General features: G+C 40.7%; 1 protein-coding gene across 9 annotated transcripts in view; it reads left to right on the forward strand.

Moving 5' to 3' along the window:
* Positions 1–21,556, forward strand: part of SGMS1 (sphingomyelin synthase 1) — a 325,673-nt gene that overhangs the window by 138,750 nt on the left and 165,367 nt on the right. The window contains exon 1 of one of the 9 annotated variants that reach the window (XM_066244181.1): positions 5,270–5,404. The exons of 6 other annotated variants lie outside the window; for them this stretch is intronic. The gene's annotated coding sequence lies outside the window, so the exon portion shown is untranslated. Of the gene's footprint in view, positions 1–5,269; positions 5,410–14,978; positions 14,998–21,556 lie in introns of those variants that run through there. 2 more of the 9 variants (XM_066244184.1, XM_066244186.1) reach the window with 2 other exon arrangements.

Genomic DNA, 21,556 nt, shown 5'->3' on the forward strand with positions numbered 1-21,556 from the left:
GCTTTGCAGAGGTTTTGGAGCCCAACAGAGCTGCTTCTGATTCCTGGGTCACAGCACGTATTAGCTCTGTGAATATAAGCAAGTGACTTCTCCTTCCCCTCCTGGTAGATGGGGATCAAGTCACCTGGATCATGGGGTGGTTGTAAAGACTCAGTTCAGTTAAGTGAGTAAAGCACTCAGTGTCTGGCACCCTCCTGGTAAGTAGGGGGACCCATTAGCATGTACACTGCGTGGTACGTGAGGGCTTGCAGCACTGTCCTTTGACTTCCTATCACAGAGGGAGTGCTCCCATTAGTTTTCATTAAAATAAATTCTGGTGACTGTGGACCAGCAGACCACTCTTTCCTCCCCTGCTTTCTGTTCCTTTGCATCACGTGAATTTGCCCCTAGAGGGGTGTCAGTGGCTGACTTGTGGGGTCTCAGGAGTGGACAGCTCTGCTTACAGGGATGCCCTTTAGGAGAGGATTCTTTAACAGAGAATAAAACTAATGACAAATATGGTCTAAATAGATCAACCTGGAGTTTTTCAATTTGAGACCTCATGATTTCAACATAGCTTTTTCTTTCTTCTTCTTCTTCTTTTTTTTTTTTTAAGTAAGAGGAGGGTAGATAGTAAGACAGGCTCCCACATGTGCCCTGACCAGGATCCACCCAGCTACCTGCATCTGGGGTGGGGTGGATGCTTGAATCAACTGAGCTATCCTCAGTGCCTGAGGCTGATGCTCAGACCAGCTGAGCTATCCTTACTGCCAGGGCCTCACCATAGCTTTCTCACAGTTCCTAACTTCTGTTATTAGAAAAGAAATGTATTAGGTACAGTGCAGTGGAAAAACACAGCTATATTTTATCCTCAGGAGAGAGGAAGCATGAAAAGGAAGGCTTAATTTCTTCCCAAATATTTATTGAATTTAGCCTTGGCCAGTTGGCTCAGTGGATAGAGTGTTGGCCTGGTGTGTGGACATCCTAGGTTCAATCCCCAATCAGGGCGAACATGAGAAGCAGCCATCTGCTTCTCTTCTCCTCCCTCTCTCCCTTCTCTTTCTCTCTTCTCCCACAGCACAGCCAGTGGCGCGATTGGTTTGAGTGTTGGCCCTAGTTGCTGAGGATAGCTTGGTTGATTCGAGCATCAGCCCCATATGGGGTTGCAAGGTGGACTCTTGCCACGGACCAGTGCGGCTAATAATTGTCCAGGTCCTGAGTGAGAACAGTGCGGAATGAAGAAATAAACTCAGAGAAAAGAAGTATGGGATCGGAAGGTCTCTGCAAGCTGATAGCAAGCCAGAGCAAAGCCAAGCCCCCTGGTCTGCTTTATTATATAGCGCAGAGCCATATGCAAATAGGGAAGTCTCCAAAGTCACATATCTGAGGCATAAACAGGAATCCTCTTAAGGTATAAGCAGGAACTCCCCACCATGCATAACTGAGATCAACCAACATCAGAACAAAGGATGAGAGAAAGGGTATGTAAATTGCCTCTAGCAATTTAAACAATCAGAGGTTGTAGAGAACAGCTTAGCCTTTAGCAACTTACTCAAACAAGTGAGGTGGGGGGATGGGCAGCAAGGACCCTGTCAGCTTACTGCCAGTCCCCCACACCTGTCCCCCACACATCTAAACTGCAAGGACCCTGTCAGCTTGCAGTTTCTCACAGATCTTAATTGGGATGCATGCAGGAGTCTATCTACCCACCTCTCACTTGAAAAATAATTAACATTTGTTGAATTCTGCTCATTTTAAGGCAAAATGAGTATAGCTGATGTGGTCCTTACCATCATGGAGATTAGTTTATTGGAGCAGGGCAGACATTCAGTTGAAGAAGTGATGATATCATTATAGCTGTGACAGTGCTTGGAGAAATACAGTGTATAAACAGTGTGTGATGTAGGATCGCATGTGATGAGGAGATCAGGACAGTCATCTTGGAGGTGTGAAGGAGAAGAGAGAGAGCATGCCAGGGTGGATGGGGAAGGTGTTTCTCCAGGCAGAAGGATCACACAAGCAAAGATCCCCTGGCAGAAAGGGGCTGGACCCATCAGAGAAGGGGAAAGAAGGCAAGGTAGCTTTGAGGCTAATGAGCTTTGGGGACAGAGGAACGTGAATGATTTAGAGAGGTGGGCAAGGGCTGGTGGCCTGGACATTGATGATCCAGATTTTATTCCAATGGGAAGCATTGAGTTATTTAGGGAAAGGCCATGCCATGATATGATTACACGTGTGATTTTGAATGGTCACTCTAGCGCAGGGGTCTCAAACTCAACTCAGCATGTGGGCTGCAGAGCAAGATCACAGCCATTTGGCGGGCCGCACTAGGTCTACAAAAGGCAACTGTTACGCAACACTTTTCTCACTGCAGTTGAAAACAAAAAAAAATCAGTACGACAAGCACAATCGTACATGCAGTTTACTCAGTGTCACAAAACGACCAGAAACTGTAGTTCGCATCACAACTGCTGTTAACTAAGCTAATATCTAGCTAGGATGCTAGAGAAATGAAAAATACAAGTAGGCCCCTAGGCTTACTTAATTTTATCCAAAATATTTTGAACTTCGTGGATTAGTCTGCGGGCCGCACAAAATTGTTCAGCGGGCCTCGAGTTTGAGACCCCTGCTCTAGCGTCTTAGTGGAGGATAGTTTTGGATAGGGGGAGCATGAAGGATATGGGAGACCAGTTTGGAGGCTTCTGCAGTCATCCAGGTTTGGGATGGCAAGGCCTTCTGTCGCCCAGGTGGGGAATGGAGGTGGACATGTAGGGGGTGCAGTCTGCAGGATGCCTGACTGACTGGATGGGGAGATGGATGCTAAGGGGAAATGGAAAGATCACTCAGGTCCTGTCCTGAGCTTCTGAGAGAAAGGCAGTACCATCGGGGCTGCTAGAAAATTTGGAGGGATTGTGGTTTGGGTGGGGATGGGGGCGTGTCCCCTTCCTCTTTGGAGGTGCGTTCCCCCTACATACTGTATGGCTGCTCCCCCTCTCCCGCAGGCCTCTGCTCGAATGGCCCTTAGCAGGGAGACTTAGGCCCCCCTCAGTTACATCAGTTCTGCCCTCTCTGCTCTTCTACTCTGCAGCACCAACCACCATCTGACAAAGTGCTTGTTTTCTTATTTGTTTAGAATATATGTCCTTTTAAGAAAGTGTGAGCTCTTTGAGGTATGGATTTTTACCTGCTTTTTTCCTGTGGCTTTTGTAGCTCCTAAAACAGTGCCTGGCACATAGGCCCCCAGTACTCGTGGAATGAATTGTGAGTTTTGTTCTAGTTCTTTTTTTGTATCCTTTTCAAACTTGATTGACTTTTAAGGTGAGGCTAGAAGAGGTAGGGCACAGGGGTACTACTGTTCATTTGCCATATCAAGTCTTTTTTTAAAAATGTAGGCAGAATGAATGAAAAAGTTTGATGATTTTTTTCTTTTTAAAAAATTCAGTGTTAGAAAAGAGCAGCTATGCCTGACCAGGCTGTGGCACAGTGGATAGAGCGTCGGACTGGGATGCGGAGGAGCCAGCCAGGTTCGAAACCCCGAGGTTACCGGCTTGAGCGCGGGCTCATCTGGTTTGAGCACGGGCTCACCAGCTTGGGTGTGGGGTTCCTGGCTTGAGTATGGGATCATAGACGTGACCCCATGGTCGCTAGCTTGAGCCCAAAAGTTGCTGGCTTGAAGCCCAAGGTCACTGGCTTGAGCAAGGGATCACTCACTCTACTGTAGTCCCCTAGTCAAAGCACATAGGAGAAAGCAATCAATGAACAACTAAAGTGCTGCAATGAAGAATTGATGCTTCTCATCTCTCTTCCTTCCTGTCTGTCCCTAATTGTTTCTCTCTCGGACTCTGTCAAAAAAAAAAAAAAAAAAGAACAGCTATGAAAATGTTTAAAATCACATCTTTTTTGTTTTATAAATGGGTATAAAAACCTAGACATCCATATGTTATATTGTTCAGATTAGGGAGCTAAATTATATCACATTGTAATTCCTCTAAACTACTTGTTTTTCTGGGAGGGGCCGTTGAATTTTGCTGACATCTTTTTTCCTTTCTGGGGAAAGGTAGGCTAGGATCAAAACAACTTAAAAGCAGAAATTTGAGGGCAGCAGTGGATAAAAACCTTTTGTTAGAGATATTGTTGGATTTCTGGGTCTTTGAATAGCCAGTAATTTGAAAGGACTGATAATGCAGATGTGTTCCTAAACTTACTAACTTTTGAGAATAAATCTATTGCCATCACTTGTAAAAAATGAACAGGCTCTCTGCTTGTGAAAGTGGAGGCTGTATACATAATGGTAGTAATGTAGCTCTTGTAGCCACACCTCTATTTGAATCACCAGCACTCGCTAGTTGTGTAACCTTGCACAAGCTACTTAACCTTTCTTTAAATAGGTGTTACCAAAATTGTATTATTATTTGATGGATTAGGAGAAAACAAATATGCATTATCGTTAACATTTAAGAGCTAACTTAATTGATGCTATTGCTAAATGGGATTTAAAGAGAACTAAGTGTCAGAGAATATAATTTGTCCAAGGCAACGTTCCCCAAACTTGCCTGAGCATAAGAATATCCTTGGGGTGCTTGTTAAAATATAGATTCTCAGGCACCACCCAGATTTGCTGAGTCAGATCTCTAGAGGTGGGTCCTGGGAATCATGGTAGGCAGGCAGGGTATGACACACCTTAGATTTTGTGAGCCGGTCCTTGGTTTCAAATATTCTGCCCAGTGGATTCCAGATATGTATTTCTATTTACCAGCTTATGTCTAAATTTTCAGACGAGAAATATGGTCACTGTTTTTATAGGCCATCTTATTGAGGGTCTTCTCTAATCAGAGCAGACAGAACTTGCTTCTGGGTTCCCAGGAACATGAGATGATGTATAGCAAAAAATGGCATACGGTCTGTTTAAGTTACTCAGCTTCCTTGGCCTTCTTTCTGTTTACAAAAGCTGTACTATCTTTATAAGCTGTTCGGTGAAATATATGCGGTGACATGGTCAGCTTATCTTGACAACCCCTGTTCTCCCAAGTCTCTGAGGCTTCGGTTACTCCAGGCTGTCAGAGCGATGGTGACTGTGGAAGCAGTGTGTGCACATGCAAGGCGACCCCCAGGTTTGGGTCATCGGAGGCCAAGCCTGCAGCACTGTTCTTTCCTCCTCCGAGAGCTGGGAACCAGGAAGGAACGTTTCACTTGACTGCACTTAGGACAACATGTTCTTAATGAACTGTTCTGGGAAAACAGCATTTTGTTGTTTTCACACAAGCCTGCAAGTTCATTTCCCCTCTCTAGCTCGGGCAGTAACTAATCATTTTCCTCCCAGTGACAGAGATGAGCATGTAGAACTTTCACTCGGAGGGCTGAGCTTTCTGCGGACGTTAGAGATGGAGCTCACACCTCTTGGAGGAATACGGGATTTTCATTTTCAGTAAGGTGGTGGCACTCCCCACGCTGGGTGGGGCTGCGGGTGCTTGTTCTCTCCCGTGATTCTGTGACAGTTTCAGGAATTTTCCCTAGCAGCCATTTTTTTTATTGGTCATGGTTTCGTATTGATATTTTACTTCACTTTACTTCAGGTTGCCTTTAACTGGATCTTTCTGTGTGCATGGGAGAAATTGATTTGTGCTGAGAATCTTATTTGGATGATAAGTTCATTTTATGACCCATGACAAATCAATCCACTTTTAGGACTTTTTAAAAAATTGAAAAGGTGATGTAAGCTTATAAATTTGCCTATTTTTACTTTCTTAGAAAAGAGCCTGTGAGGTCTTGAGAACATTTACCTAAATGCATTTAAACTTAATCTAGAGATTGAAAGGCAAGGTGTTTCTTCTTTTTTTTCCTTGCCTGAATAGTTTCATGTGACACAATTTTGTATCTGCCCAGCATCAAATGGCAAAACCCTAAAATTTTAGTGAATTTAAAGACCTCATTAGGAAAATAATTGTGAAATACCGGCAGCTAATTGTTCCTTTGTTAGCACGCCTAAAGGAGCAAACCTTCTGGATAGAAAAGGCCGGGGCGGGGTTGGTGTGCAGTGAGTTTGCTTCCTTCCCTCAGCGGGGCAGAGAGGACTGGCCTCAGTGGGCCCTGGACCTTCCCCACCCTCAGGAGCTCGGCTCGGGGTGAGCCCGGGCCTGCACTGTCACTTTCCCTCCCCACTTCTCTTGATGTTCGGGTGTTTTCTTTTTCTTTCCTCATTTGTCAATCATCTTTGCGTGGGGAGAGGCTGAAGGTGGAAATTCAAGAGTCATCTTTTTATAGACAGTAGAGATGATTACCCAGCTAAGTGGTTCTGACCAGTCGTAGCCACAGATTGGTATCTTGTCAGGTGATGGGCCCCTGAGGGAGGAAGGAGTTTGTGGAAGAGCAGTCAGGGACTTGAGCACACGGGTTGTGTTCTCAGGGAGGAGGGAAGGCCCATGCCAGGCATTTCTAAATTGCAAATACAGCACATAGTGAAGACACAGTCTGTCTACATAGGAAGCCTTCTGTTCAAAGCAACTAAAAACCCCAAGTCCTTTCATCCCCCAGCAAACATACATTCATCAAAAATGATAAAAGCAAGATATGTGATTTAAATTTTGTTAAATACCCATACTTAAATTGTAATTGTTTATGTAATTATGTCTAATTATCTAAAACGCTGTCCTAAGATTTTTTTATTAGGGTTTTAATGACACCATGTATTTTAACATCTCATCATATTGTCTAACCTTTAGAAGTAGGGTTCCTTACTTATACTTTTTTCTAAACTCCTCCCACACCAGACCCAAGACAGAGCACCTTAAAAGGACTTTCAGGTGACTTGTTGAATGGAGTAGAAGCATGAGTCAGTCTCTTTATGGAGGTGGAATTCTGCACTACTTGCCTGTGGGTGTTCACGTATTCATTTTGTTTATTTACAAGCTGTTTTAGCTCAAGAAATGCTTGCTAATTTTTCTTTAGTCTGTGTGTGAATCATGTGGAATTATCTCTGCAAATTCATTTTCTCAATGCAGAGAAGCAGGAAAAATCAGGCATGTTTTATTAAGTGTTCTGCCTGGGATAATTAAAAATGTGACAAGGTGCTTTTGTATGTAATACAACATTGTGCCTGTCTCTGCTTTATTTTCTTGGAAGCACTTATCAGCAGATCACACAGTATTTGCTTCATTTTTTAACTTGCTCATTGCCTGTTTTCCTAACTAGAATGTAAACTCCCTGAAGGCAGGGATATGTCTGTATCCACTGGAGTATCTCCAGTGCCACCATAATGCTTGGTAGGTAGCAGGTGCTCAGCATGGAGATAGTCACCGATCAAATGCATGAGTCAGTTTCTGAAGTCAGTGTGTTACTACTCTCCCCCCAAATTTAATATTTAATAATAAAAGAGAGAAAAAAGTAACAATTCAGGGGGGAACCCAGACAACACCTTAAACAAGGGGTCAAAATTAACGTCACAATAGGGGGCAGGGTTGTCATGAGCCTCTGTATGTTGTGCCCAATCAAGAATGGGACATCTGAATCTAATGAAGAAACATCAGAAACCCAAATGAAAGGATACTCTCTAAAATAACTAGCATGTATTCTTCAAAAATATCAATGATATGAAGGACAAAAGTTGAAGAACTTTCAGTTTAAAGAACACTACAGAGACAGCAGAGTTAAAAGTAGTACGTGATTTAATGCTGGATCTTGGTGAAAAGAAAACTGTTGTAAAGGTCATTAAGATGATTAATGAAATTAAAAATGCAAGGGGGCCAGGGAAACGTCACGAGCAAGTGCGTTTATATAATTTAACTCTCTAGATAAATTGTCAGAATTCACAAGCCACCACAAATCTGGCTGTCTTGAGCCATGTTTCAGGACCAGGGCAGCAGGTGAAATGTTGGCAAGGGTAAGAACCCTAGAACTGGATTCGAGACATCTGCCTTCTAGTCCCGGCTCTGCTACTGAAGCTGTGTGGTGACCGTGGTTCTTTCTCAGAGGTTGGAGTTCTGAGATTCAGAGATTCTGGCTATTAAATAACTTTGAATCTGACTTAGTTCATGGGTGGGAATGCTAGGGTTTATTGTGGCTGCCTCTAGTAATAGGATTCAGATTTCAAAAACCAATGAAGGAGGAAAAGTAAGGACAGTGACGGACAAGGTTTCCTGTTTCTTAGCACTGACACTTATTGGTTTGTTTATTTTGTTTGTTTGGGGTTTTTTTCTCGGTATTTTTCCGAAATTGAAAGCAGGGAGGCAATCAGACAGACACCCGCATGCGCCCAACCGGGATCCACCAGGCATGCCCACCAAGGGATGATGCTCTGCCCATCTGGAGCGTTGCTCTGTTGCAACCAGAGCCATTCTAGCGCCTGACGCAGAGGCAATGGAGCCGTCCTCAGCCCCCTAGACCAACTTTTTATCCAGTGGAGCCCTGGCTGCAGGAAGGGAAGAGAGAGACAGAGAGGAAGGAGAGGGGGAAGAGTGGAGAAGCAGATGGGCACTTCTCCTGTGTGCCCTGACTGGGAATCAAACCCAGATTTCCACACGCCAGCCAACACTCCACTGCTGAGCCAACTGGCCAGGGCCTGTTGGTTTGTTCTTGATTGTCAAATTCTAGTGAGAAGACAGAGGGGGGTGGAGATAGAAAAGGGTGCCAAGTACTCAAAACATACAGTTTTTCAGAGAATGTATAGTATTCTTTTCTTCTAGAGTGGTGAAGCTAATTTCAGAAATTTATTTTACAGGGCATGTTTTATTACCAGTCTTATTTCAGCCCAGTTTCTCTGTCTGACCTCTGTGATCACTGAGACCCAGTGATGATAGATATTCGTAATGTGACCATAGCCTTCCTAAGACTGGTTAAAGAGTCTTTTAAAAAATTGGCTGAGATACCTCATTAAATCTTTTTTTTTTTTTTTAAAGAGAGAGAGAGTGAGAGAGTCAGTTAGGGAGAGAGGAGGCTGCTTTCACTCTGGTTGTGCATTGATTACTTCTCTTATATGCCTGGACTGGAGCCAAACCAGTGTCCCCTTTTTTAAGCCAGTGAACCTTGGCCTTTTCATGCCAGTGACTTTTGGACTCAAGTTGGTGAGCCTTGAGATCCTGTGGATGATATTCCCCTCCCCCCAAGCCAGTGACCCCATGCTGATGAGCTTGCCCTCACAGCCAGCCATCTCGGACCTGGGGCTTTCCAACGGAGACCCTAGTGTCCACATGTTCTGGGTTGACACTTGACTCACTTTACTCACTGCGCCACCACCAATCCGGCACCTTGTTGAATCTTGAACCACCAAAGAAAGATTTAAAATTTATAGATCTGTATATCATAATCACTGAAATTAGAAAGTAATTTTAAAACATTTTAACATAACAATAATTGAAATAGTTTCCTGGTTAAATCTGAACTAATAAATCTAAACAAATGCTGTTATCGGGGCATGCCATTGTTTTGGAGCACTTCCTTGAGTGGGTGGAAGAAAGAGGTTCATGTGAGTTTATGTTAGCCAAGAGAGGGGAAGGCTGTCCAGAAACCTGGAGCCAGTAGCATAATTAGTGTTTTAACGTGTTATTTTATATGAATGTTTCTCAGCGGGGTTTATAAATAATATGTCAGGATTTTAAGGAGTAATTTAAAAAGCAGTATAATAGTAATGGAACCTGAATCAAAATCCTTCTGGAGAGATTAAAAGTGTTAATAAATGCAGAGTACTTAGAAAAATGCCTGGTGCATACCCATGTAAAAGGATCTTTAAGTATTTTGATGATGAATTAGCCCCCCTTTGATTTAGTTTTTATGTTAAAATCCATTTTCATTTGCTTAAATGTGAAGTATGCATACATCTTCTTCTAACTGCTCAGGTTCCCACATATTTTATATTTTACACTAATCTGTTAGTAAATTTGTAGAAAGAGAACTAAGTGAAAGCAGTTATTTGATAGGAATTTGGTTTCAATGATTTCTAAGCCTTTCCCTTAGGTTCTGTGAATTTAAATGAGAAGCCAGATAAAGGTGCAAAGTAAAAGATTCCTAGATAGGCGTTAACAGATTAAGCTTGTGTGTGTGTGTGTGTGTGTGTGTGTGTGTGTGTGTGTTTTAACACGGTATATAAATTCAGCCTAAGCCACACTTCAGAAGATAGCCCTTTGTCATTAACTCTTTTAATTCATTAATCAAGAGAACTAGAAAACCAATTTGTCTCACAATGTGCTCCATCTTTTTGCTGTATCTAGATTAAGTATAAAATATGTGACAAGTTCATGTACTCACTTTTCAAATTGCAAAAAAGGGTGCAATTTTGTGGTATGCTACTACTGTTTGATTTCTGACAGCCTTCCTACTCTAGAGAATACTTATGTTTATATATAAGAAAATGCTATTGTGGCTATAGTGACATCTTTGAGGTTTGAGGAATATGTGTATAAATTGTATCAAATAAGCTAATCAGAATAAATTTGGAAAGGACGTGCATATATAAAATGGCTAACTGTGAGATCTTTTTGTGACTTACCTTTTAGTAGTATTCTAGTAATAATGAAATCTCTGGCCTTCTTATCATCTATTATTCTTTTAGTGATTATTAGATGCCAGGCATGTGCTAAGTGATTGATAAAATTTTGCAACTTAATTCTCTGGCAACTTTAAGAGTTGAGTATTCACAGCTCTGTTTCACAAATGAAGAAACTGAGATTTAGAGGAAGGGTACTTGATCTCAGAAGTGGCGGTTTTAAATTTGAATGCAGGATGGTTTTGTGTTCAAAGTGTTTTTGTTTTAGCTTAATTGTTTTATTAAAACTACCTCTCAGAAGATGATTATTCAGCATATTCATGAGAACAGATTTACCAACACTCTTAGCCAACTGTGTAGGTGGGACAAAATTTAATTTGATTAACCAGTTTTTTTAAATTAGTTTTAATGGGGGTGACATTAATCAATCAGGGTACATATGTTCAGAGAAAACATCAGGTTATTTTGACATTTGATTATGTTGCATACCCACCACCCAATGTCATATTTGATTAACCAGTTTTAAAGTTAGAAAAAGAGAAAGGATTGCCATAAGAATGGCTATTATCAGAAAACCCAGAAAATGACAAGTGTTGACAATGATATGGATAAGTTGGAATTCTTATGCCCTGGTAGGACTGTAAAATAATAGTTTCTTTGGGTAACAGTATGGTAGTCCCTTAAAAAATTAATAATATAGGCCCTGGCCGGTTGGCTCAGCGGTAGAGCATTGACCTGGCGTGTGGGGGACCCGGGTTCGATTCCCGGCCAGGGCACATAGGAGAAGCGCCCATTTGCTTCTCCACCCCCACCCCCTCCTTCCTCTCTGTCTATCTCTCCCCCTCCTGCAGCCAAGGCTCCATTGGAGCAAAGATGGCCCAGGCGCTGGGGATGGCTCCTTGGCCTCTGCCCCAGGCGCTAGAGTGGCTCTGGTCGCGGCAGAGCGACGCCCGGAGGGGCAGAGCATTGCCCTCTGGTAGGCAGAGCGTCGCCCCTGGTGGTCGTGCCGGGTGGATCCCGGTCGGGTGCATGCGGGAGTCTGTCTGACTGTCTCTCCCTGTTTCCAGCTTCAGAAAAATACAAAAAAAAATTAATAATATATAGTAATTACCATATGATCCAGTGGTTTTACTTCTGAGTATCCAATAAAATGGAAAACAGAATCTCGAGGAGATATCTGCACACTCATTTTCAAAGCAGCATTAGTCACAGTAGCCAAGAGGTGGGAGCAATTCAAATGTTCATTGATGGATAAATGTGTAGATAAAATGTATATACAAACAGTGGAATATTAGTCAGCCTTGAAAAGGAGGGAGCTGACAAATGCTGCAACATGGATGGACTTTAAGACATTATACTGAGTGAAATAAACCAGTTACAAAAGGACAAATACTGTGTGGCTCCACTTATATGAACTACCTATAGTAGTCAAAATTATAGAAACAGAATGCAGAATGGTGGTTTCCAGGGGCTAGGGTGAGGGGGCAATGGCGAGTTATTGTTCAGTAGGTACACAGTTTCACTTTGGGAAGGTGAAAGAGTGCTGGGGATGGATGGTGGTGATAGTTACACAATTTGAATGTTCTCAATGACACTGAACTATATACTTAAAAGTGGTTAAGGTAGTAAATTTTATGTTAAGTGTATTTTACCACAATTAAAAATAATAGTAATAAACGGGAAAAAATTAAAGGAATAACATGGTTGGCTCTGAACTCTTCGATCTGAAGGATAAAAAGGATTTTTATCCAGTCACATATATTTTTTAAATTAATTTTTAAAAAATTTTTTATATTCATTTTAGAGAGGAGAGGGAGAGAGAGAGAGAGAGAGAGGAGATAGAGAGAGATAGAGAGAGAAGGGGGGAGGAGCAGGAAGCATCAACTCCCATATGTGCCTTGACCAGGCAAGCCCAGGGTTTCGAACCGGCGACCTCAGCATTTCCAGGTCGACGCTTTATCCACTGCGCCACCATAGGTCAGGCTATCCAGTCATATATTTTGCAAGTTAAATTATTCCAACCTACCCAAACAGCATTCTTTGGAAAAATCAAGGGTGGAGGGAATTCATTGAGACCTTGAGTTGTATTTCCCTAAACCCCAACTTGCTTGAAGTCTTTATTCTCTTCATCTTGGCCAGTGCAAAATGAATGGGCTTTTCTTAGAAACTGAATTCCCTGGAGGGTGATATCAGCATACTTCCACTCAGAGGGTTTTAATAGCAGCTTGCTCAGTCTGGGAGGGAAAGCAAAGTGCATACAGAAATAACTCAGGGCTCACATTCAAATACGTAAACAAGATGCTTCTAAAATGAAACCTGTAACCAGGAGTCATGCTTTTCTGTTAAGCTCAGTATTAGGTGGTAAGTGAATGAATCATCTGGTCTGAACTGGTAAATTAAAGGATGTGGTCAACTGAAGGAACTGGTCAACCCAGGAAACCTTTTGGTTTATCTTACAAAATCTCATTGGTTCCCCATGTAATTTGGAAAAGTTTAATGTGATATAACAGTAAAGCTAGGTTGACCTGTCTCCCTGCTTTAACACTGTATGGGTTGTATGGATTCTATAAGTTGAGGAGATGGGTCCAACCTTTCCAGTTGGTTAATAGCTATTTGAGTCGTCACCATGCAGGAGCAGCAGTGTAGTGGTGAATGGACTTCATGCTCTGGTGTAGAATGGTCCTTTTTAGGCATCTATTTGTGTGAAAAGTTCAGCAAAGGAGTACTGGGAGCATCTGGCAGAGAGGCCTTTACCCTATTTGGGAGGCCAGGGAGAGGTGTGGTTGACCAGAGTTCCTCTAGTTCAGCGGTTCTCAACCTGTGGGTCGCGACCCCGGCGGGGTCACCTAAAGCCATCGGAAAATACATAATGCATATCAGGTATTTACATTCTGAATCATAACTGTAGCAAAATTACAGTTATGAAGTAGCCACCAAAATTATTTTTTGGTTTGGGGTCACTGCAACATGAGGAACTGTATTGCGGGGTCACGGCATTAGAAAAGTTGAGAACCACTGCTCTAGTTAATGATGGCTGAAGTGTGACCTTGAGAGGTTTGTATCAAGGCTTCTGGACTTCATTCTAATGACAAACAATGGGGACTATTGTCATTTTTCCCTGGGGGAAAAGGAGGTTGGAAGTAACCAAGATGACTTCACCGTCCCCACTTTTGTGTGTGTGTGTGTGAGACAGACAAATAGGAAGGGAGAGAGATGAGAAAATCACTCGTAGTTGCGTCACTTTAGTTATTCATTGATTGCTTCTCATATGTGCCTTGATGGGGGCTCCAGCCAAGCCAGTGAGCCATTGATCAAGCCAAACACCTTGGGCTCAAGCCAGAGACATTTGGGCTCAAACCAGCCATTATGGGGTCATATCTATGATCCTATGGTCAAGCCGAATGAGCTCGTGTTGGAGCCTGCACCCTCAGGGTTTCAGACCTGGATCCTCAGCATGCCAGGTTGACGCTCTATCAATTGCACCACCACCTGATCAGGCTCACCCTTCCTACTTTTAAGGTCACTTTTATATGGGGTAGAAGCTAGAGTGGAATTAGACCAAACAGGAAGCTGAGGCCAGGTAGTGCCTACAGATGCGGGCAGTGATATCAGCTGACACAAAGGACTAGATGCCGAAGGCTACATGCCTTATCCTTGCTCAGCTCTGTGAGCCATAGGTGAGTGGCATTCCAGGACCATTCTTCAAATGAAGAAATTTAGGAGCAGAGAGGCTAAGCAATTTGCTAAAGATCACACAGCTCTATACTCCCTGGATCGGGATGGTAGGCAGGCCTAGGTGCAGGTAGTGAGGAGCTTCTTTATTCTCCCGAAGCCATGTGATCATCAGGAATGTGGTGTAGGAAGGTTCAGGTGTTGATTGCCTTTAAACTGGGGTCCAGGAGCCCTGGGGTACCTCTGGCCATGTCTTCTCCTTCTTGGGAAAGATGGCAGCTGTTATACCGTGTCAGTCAACTGGGCTGGCCTGAGTTTTGTGGGGGAACAGGCCAGCTGGGGGCATTTGCTTGTGCTGTGTGCACCCAGATGCCTCAGTTGCTTTTCTGGCGGTGGCTGTGGTGGGGGCACTGGGCATAATGTGGGTGGCGGCTGAGTACACAGTGTGACTCTATTCGTTAAGGAAGCTATACATTGATATTTGTTGATGGGAGCCGGTTCTGCTGGTTCCTTAGGCATCTGGAGGAGGAGTAAAGAACCTCAGACAACCAGCAGAGTGCCTTCTGTGCTGTTTACTTTATACAGAGCTAGGCGCTTGGCACGACCTGCTCGACAATAAAGGCAGTAAGAAATTTACAGCCACTAAGGATTATTTATACCAGGATACAAAACCAGACTTCTCAAGACGTTTTGGAAGCCTGTTTCCTGCAGGCGTCTGTGGACAGTATGTACCTCATCTACAGAAATTTAGGAAGTTTTGTAGAGAAGCAAGGAACTGTGATTAATTTCCCACTTTGTTAAACACAATCTACCTGCACTGGTCATGCTTACTATTTAATACGTTGGACTCAGTATTAATGGAAAATTGACAGGTAGGGAGCATCTACTTTTTTACTCTTTTAAAAAAGGTTAAATTATTTCTTTTTTTACCCTGGCCGGATAGCTCAGTTGGTTAGAGCATGGTTCCGAAGCACAGAGGTTGTGGGTTTGATCCCCGGTCAGGGCACATACAGGAACAGATAGGTGTTCCCCTTTCTCTCTCTCTTACTCTCTCTCTAAAATCAATAGAATACATGTAAAATCATTAAAAAAGGAAAAATAAATGACAAAATACTTTCAAGATTGTTTCCTTTTTAATTAAAAAATATATTCACCTGGTTTTAAAAATTCCCTAAGCAATATAGAAGGGTACAGGAAGTGAAACGCCTGCCTTTCTTTCATTCCAGGCTTCCTTTGCCTTCCTGAGTTACTTTCAGTTTTCTTGTGTATTCTTCCGTTATGTTCTGTGCAATTACAAACATTCTCTATACAACACGGTCACTATTCCATGCTTTTGTCTTTTCACTGTATATGTACATATCATACACAGTGATGGGAGATAATTACATATCAACACATACAAGTCTAACCCATTTTTAAAAAACAGCGAAACTATTCCAGTGCGTGGAATAACCAGAATTTAACCAGCATTCATTTAGAACTTAGCACATTTTCAAAAAATATTGAGAGCTAAATCCCTATGGTATGTCCTTTGTTATTAACTTCTCTGTCTAAGTATATGTCCATGCAAAATCCTGGGAGGCTTACTCTTGGGCTTTGTAAAGCTAGAATTTAAACATCTGTTGTGTGAAAAACCAGTCACCTTTTAAAATTTAGCTTGGTTTATATAGTTTCCATCCTGCCAGCAGTTGTGAAAAAAGGTGCTGATTAAAGATATCACATCTATTTAAATATTTTCTCCTAAAAGCAAGGTATTTCAACTAACTGTTATTTCAGGCAGGTACAATGTAATCATTAAGTAAGCCTCTCTCTTTTATTTTTATTTTTTATTTATTCATTTTAGAGAGGAGAGGGAGAGAGAGAGAGAGAGAGGAGAAACAGAGAGAGAGAAGTGGGGGAGGAGCTGGAAGCATCAACTCCCATATGTGCCTTGACCAGGCAAGCCCAGAGTTTTGAACCGGCGACCTCAGCATTTCCAGGTCGACGCTTTATCCACTGCACCACCACAGGTCAGGCAAGTAAACCTCTCTCTTGATAGATACAACACTGTCATGGTTCTGAGCTCCTGGTCCCCATTAAAATCCAAGAACTGTAAGCTAACCATGATGAGCATGGGGCCGTTCACTAATGTAGATGAGGAACTTCATTATTCTTGAATATGGGGAATGTGCCAGGTGTCTGTTAAGTGGAAAGTCTTAAGCTTCCTAAGGATCTGCACTTATTGTAGCCAAAGGACTATGTTGCTGCTGTTTTTCATCTGCTCTTGAATGTCACCAGCTCGTGGGATATTTTTCTGCCAGCTTCATTCATGTTAACATGCTTGGTGGGGTGGAGTGGTGAAGGAGGCTTAAACTTCTTATTAATATCTATGTATTCTGCAATTGTTGTTTGTTTTTCATCATCTTTCTAAAATTAAATCTTATTAGGAGGGTATGAGGATGTTTAAAAAAACTGGTAGTTGAGTTATTGTTTTGTTTACATGTTTAACCTGGTGTTTGGAACCTGGGCTTTGTCATTTAATTCTCTAGATTATTAATTACAATTACTATAATTAAAATTTGATATATACCTGGAAACCTACCTGTACTGTGCCTTAATAGTCAATCAATTAGTATGTCTCCTTTTAAATAAAAAACAAAACCACTAAATACTAGCTTGCAGATTTATTTGAAAGACAATTTACTAAAATATCAGTATCACCAATGAAAAGACCCTACTGCTTTTAACTAATTGTTCTTGTCTGTGGTAGTCTGAGATGAGTGGACTGAGCTTTGGAAAGTGTGTATGTAGCTTCTATAATGTGGTCTTGAGTGGTCCTGGAGTGGTGGGAGTACCCATTGAGCACCATTAATTCCTGCCTCTGCATAGTTAATAGCAGTAGCTGACTTGCATTGAGCTACTGCTCATCAAAATCCTGCAACTTCTTTTGCCCGAGTTTTCTGGATAAGGAAACTGAAGACGATAGTTGAACACACAAGGGCCCAGAGTTTGTAAATGTAGAACCAGGATTTGCTCCAAGCTCTTTTGAGGAGCATGAGGCTCAGAATTAAATGACCTAACCACAGGTCATTAAAGGTCATACTGCTAATAAGAGGCCACATGGTCTGAAATCCAGATCCTTCAGTATCGCTCACAGTTGTTATTTACGGCAGGAACTCATGTGTGGGCCTGTTCTACATATTTTAAGGTATTTAGCTTCCCTGGTACCCACTCACTAACTCAGTTGAGACTCCAGTGACTGTGTCATCCAAAATATCCCACATATTTCTTATGTCTTCTACAAGGTGTCATATGTACATTTCTTAATTTCAAACTTATCTCTTACCATTATATTACATTGCCTCCCATGGCAATTTTTTAATCAACAGTAATCAAATTTGACTCTTGCTCATAATTTGAAATAGTTAGAATAATTAGGATAATTGTAAATACAAATCATTTCAATACAGAATCACAGATGACAGGGAGTATCTCACCCAGATCCCGTTTATAGATTAAACCCACACTTGCACACACACACTTATACTATGCTACCCACCCAGGGGCACAGAGATGAGGGAAAAGACTTTTTAAAAGTCAGAAAAATAATTTGTCAGGACTGGACTCAGCCCCTATCAAGGTGGGACCATTTCTTTGAATTACCAGTTTGCTTCAGGCAAATGTATTTGACTGTGCTGTGTTTATTTTCTAATGAGTGATTTTGACCTTTAGAGGGAATCATTTGGAGGGCGAATGTAATTGAATGGAAACAGCAGGCCATGAAACTGCAGAACAAGTTTGTGGCTATTTTGGAAAAGGTATTTCGAACATTTTATAATGCTGACAAAACTGGATACTTATGGTCAAGACTTGTCAGTCTTACCCTAGCAGGTGTTTGTGCAGGCTCACACCCATTTTAGTAGAATAATCTTTTATATAGTAATTCTGATGGTTTCCATGGAGAGAAAGAATTTTTGGTGAATGAAAAATGTTATTGTTTGAGAACATTCACTTGTTCAGAAAATTTGTTCAATCTTTGTCGAGTGGCAGATAGTTTTATGTTCTGGATGAATTTGGTATAGATTTTGCCTGTTGTTTATGGTGCTGATTGTTTCCATACCTTTTCTGTATCTTCAATTAAAGAGAACTTTACAAGATTACTTGCCTATACCCATTTAGGGAACCAGACAACTGTCATGTCCACTTTATAGGGACAAGGTTAAAGGTTACTGCTGGTAAATAGACCCTCTCTCTACCTGATCACATTGGCTTCATTTGTTTAATCAATTGAAATGTTTTATGGAACAGATTTTTTTGTTTTGTTCTGTTTTAAAGTGGAACAAATTGTTTTTTGAAAGAGACTTAATGAAGTTGACTCATTATGTAAGGAAGGTTATTAGATGATTATATCTTTTTTAAAAATCATGTTTAATTTCACAGAATTGCTTGGGTCTCCAATTTTGATTGCGGTTGATCAGTTAAGCTACAGAGCTTGAGGAATCTATGACCAGTGCAAAAATGTCTTCTGATGAATGATGGGAGAGAATTTGCAGGTGTTGGAACAAACCTTCTCTAAATACCCGTACACAAATTTGGATGTGTTGAAGGATATGCGTTTTATACTGAGTGTGAGAAAGAAAAGTTCATTTAAACTGTTGACATAGATTTTCATTAGTGACTCAGAAATAGAGGTTGTTTTGAAATCACCCAAGTCATAGTAACAGGAAAATAATTCTCCTTCTTTTCCTTTCCCTTCTTCTTTTTCTCCTTCCCCTTTTTATTCTTTTAAAAAAAATTAATTTAAGAGGGAGAGAGAAAAACATTGATATGTTGTTCACTCATTTATGTATTCACTGGCTGATTTTTGCATGTGTCCTGACCAGGGATTGAATCCACAATCTTGGCGTAGTGCGATGATGCTCCAACTGAGCACCTGGCCAGGGCCTCCTTCTTTTTATTCTTATTATATAGAGCAGGGGTAGTCAACCTTTACCTACCGCCCACTTTTGTATCTCTGTTAGTAGTAAAATTTTCTAACCGCCCACTGGTTCCACAGTAATGGTGATTTATAAAGTAGGGAAGTAACTTTACTTTATAAAATTTATAAAGGAGAGTTACAGCAAGTTAAAGCATATAATAATAATTACTTACCAAGTACTTTATGTCGGATTTTTGCTAAGTTTGGCAGAATAAATCTTTATAAAACAACTTACTATAGTTAAATCTATCTTTTTATTTATACTTTGGTTGCTCCGCTACCACCCACCATGAAAGCTAGAATGCCCACTAATGGGCGGTAGGGACCAGGTTGACTACCACTGATATAGAGAATGAGAACATTGCTTGGGAAAAGTTTGTTTGAGTTAATAACTCACTTTGCAGATGCTAGATTAATTGAGAACTATTTTATATTTCTTTTGCTTTCATGAGGGAGAGGCCACTGATTAAAAAGCTTGAAATTGGAGAACTTTTTAAATTAATAAAGTTAATAAAACCGAACAGATTTAGGGTATCTCCTGGGGTTGCTCATCCCAATTGTGTACATGTCACTTGCAACCATAGCTATAGTGTATTGCAATTATCAGTGTTCTTAATGATGACCTTGACTCATGATGATCATGTGAAATTGATTGAAGGGACTCCTGTTTAAAAAAAAAGAAATCAGGAAATATGTAACCCAAGAAGTACATTTAAGGAGATAGGAAAGTGTTTAGGATGCAGTGCGAGTGAAAAAAAGTTATAAAATAATGTGCATACATATTTTCAATTTGGCGAAACCCTACTATGTTTTCCAGAAATTTATAGTGAACCAAGGTAACTCTTATAAGAAAATAAATGTTATTAGAAGTGGGAGGGGGAAACCCTAATTCTTTACAAATCACTGAATAAGCCATCTCTCAAAAAAAAGAAGAGGAACAAAAATGTAGAAGACTATTTAATAGTTTAGTAGCCTGGAAACATGTCCATATATTGTGGCATGAGAAATTATTATAAAGTAGAATGTATAGTTCTAAACTTATAAAATGAATTTATAAAACAAGAAGTATACAAAAAGTATGTGTAAAATACAGATATAAAAAGTATGCAAAAATATACAAAAAATTACAGAAAGTAAAAATGCATTTAATACCATATTTGTGTGTGTGTGTGTGTGTGTGTATATACACACACACACGCACACGCACACACAAACATAAGTGGATCAAATAACGTTTCCTTTTCTTTTGGTGCACTAAAAAAAGAACTAGGGAGAAATATTTCTAATAAGTGATCTGACTTAGGGCTAAGGTTTTGCTAATTATTTGTGTGTATTCTTAATTACTAATACCATTCAAAGAACATCTAATTTTGCAAACAGGTGAAAAGAAAAAATTATAATACATTTCACAAAGATTTTTAGTAACTAAAAGGGAACAATAATTCAGCCCAGAAAGTCACTTTTCTTTTATCTGGACAGTTAAGTCTCCATTATTTTGTTGATAACTAAGCCATTGAGAACTTTTGGGCCCCCTAAGGGAGGCGATGCTTGGTAGCCCATGGTTATTACGACTTCAGTGATGCATGCTGGAGACATGGAGCAATGAGTGAATGGGTGAATAATTCTTGGGCAGTTATTCAAGTGCTCTGCTTTTTATTTTCTTTAAACTAAGGGAGAGGCAGGGCACTGTAGTGTCATTGTATATTTTAAGTGTAGATCAATTGAAAATAGTGTGATTTATGTACATATTATATGTACATATAGCTATAATAGGGAAACCTTGGAAAGCAACTCATTTTTAACAATTTTAATAAGAAATGTTGGTACCAATTATGAATTTGATAGGATTGGTATTTGTCAATGACAGCCTAGGTAACAGAGAATGTTTTCCATCACTGCCCCAAAACTGTCCAAAAATAGAGTCCTTTTTGGTGTGAAAAGGACATGTTGATATACCAATGACTGCCTATACTAAGATTATAAACCATGGAAGACAACTTAGAGACCTTCTCATAAACTGCCCTCACTTTATAGGTGAGAAACTAAAGTCTAAAACAGAGAGGCAGTTGAAAATAATAAAATGGCATTTCTTTTAAAATTTGACTTCAGATTTCTTACTAAGTGATACGAGCTGTTTCCTTCATCTAGTCTAAAAGAAGAAGGTATTCTATTATATTAAAATTTTTAACTTAACTTTCTATGATCTCTGTCTTTTTGGTTGTTTTTTTTTTATTTATTTTTTTAAATGGCAAAAAACCAGGTCAAGTAAGGTAGAGGTTAAAGGATTGTGATTAGAAGCAGATGTGAGAATCTCTGATTAGGAACTGGCTTGGGTTCAGCTCTCACTTTCTGTGACAGACATGGCCCAGGAAGATTTCTCTTACCCTAAGATCTAAGTGGCAGTGTCTTTTAGGCCTCTTGATTCCAGTTCTTGAGGCAGAGGTCTGATTGGCTGACTTCACCTTTTTGCCAAT

This window comes from Saccopteryx bilineata, chromosome 9 (genome assembly GCF_036850765.1).
Source record: "Saccopteryx bilineata isolate mSacBil1 chromosome 9, mSacBil1_pri_phased_curated, whole genome shotgun sequence".
Lineage (NCBI taxonomy): Eukaryota > Metazoa > Chordata > Mammalia > Chiroptera > Emballonuridae > Saccopteryx > Saccopteryx bilineata.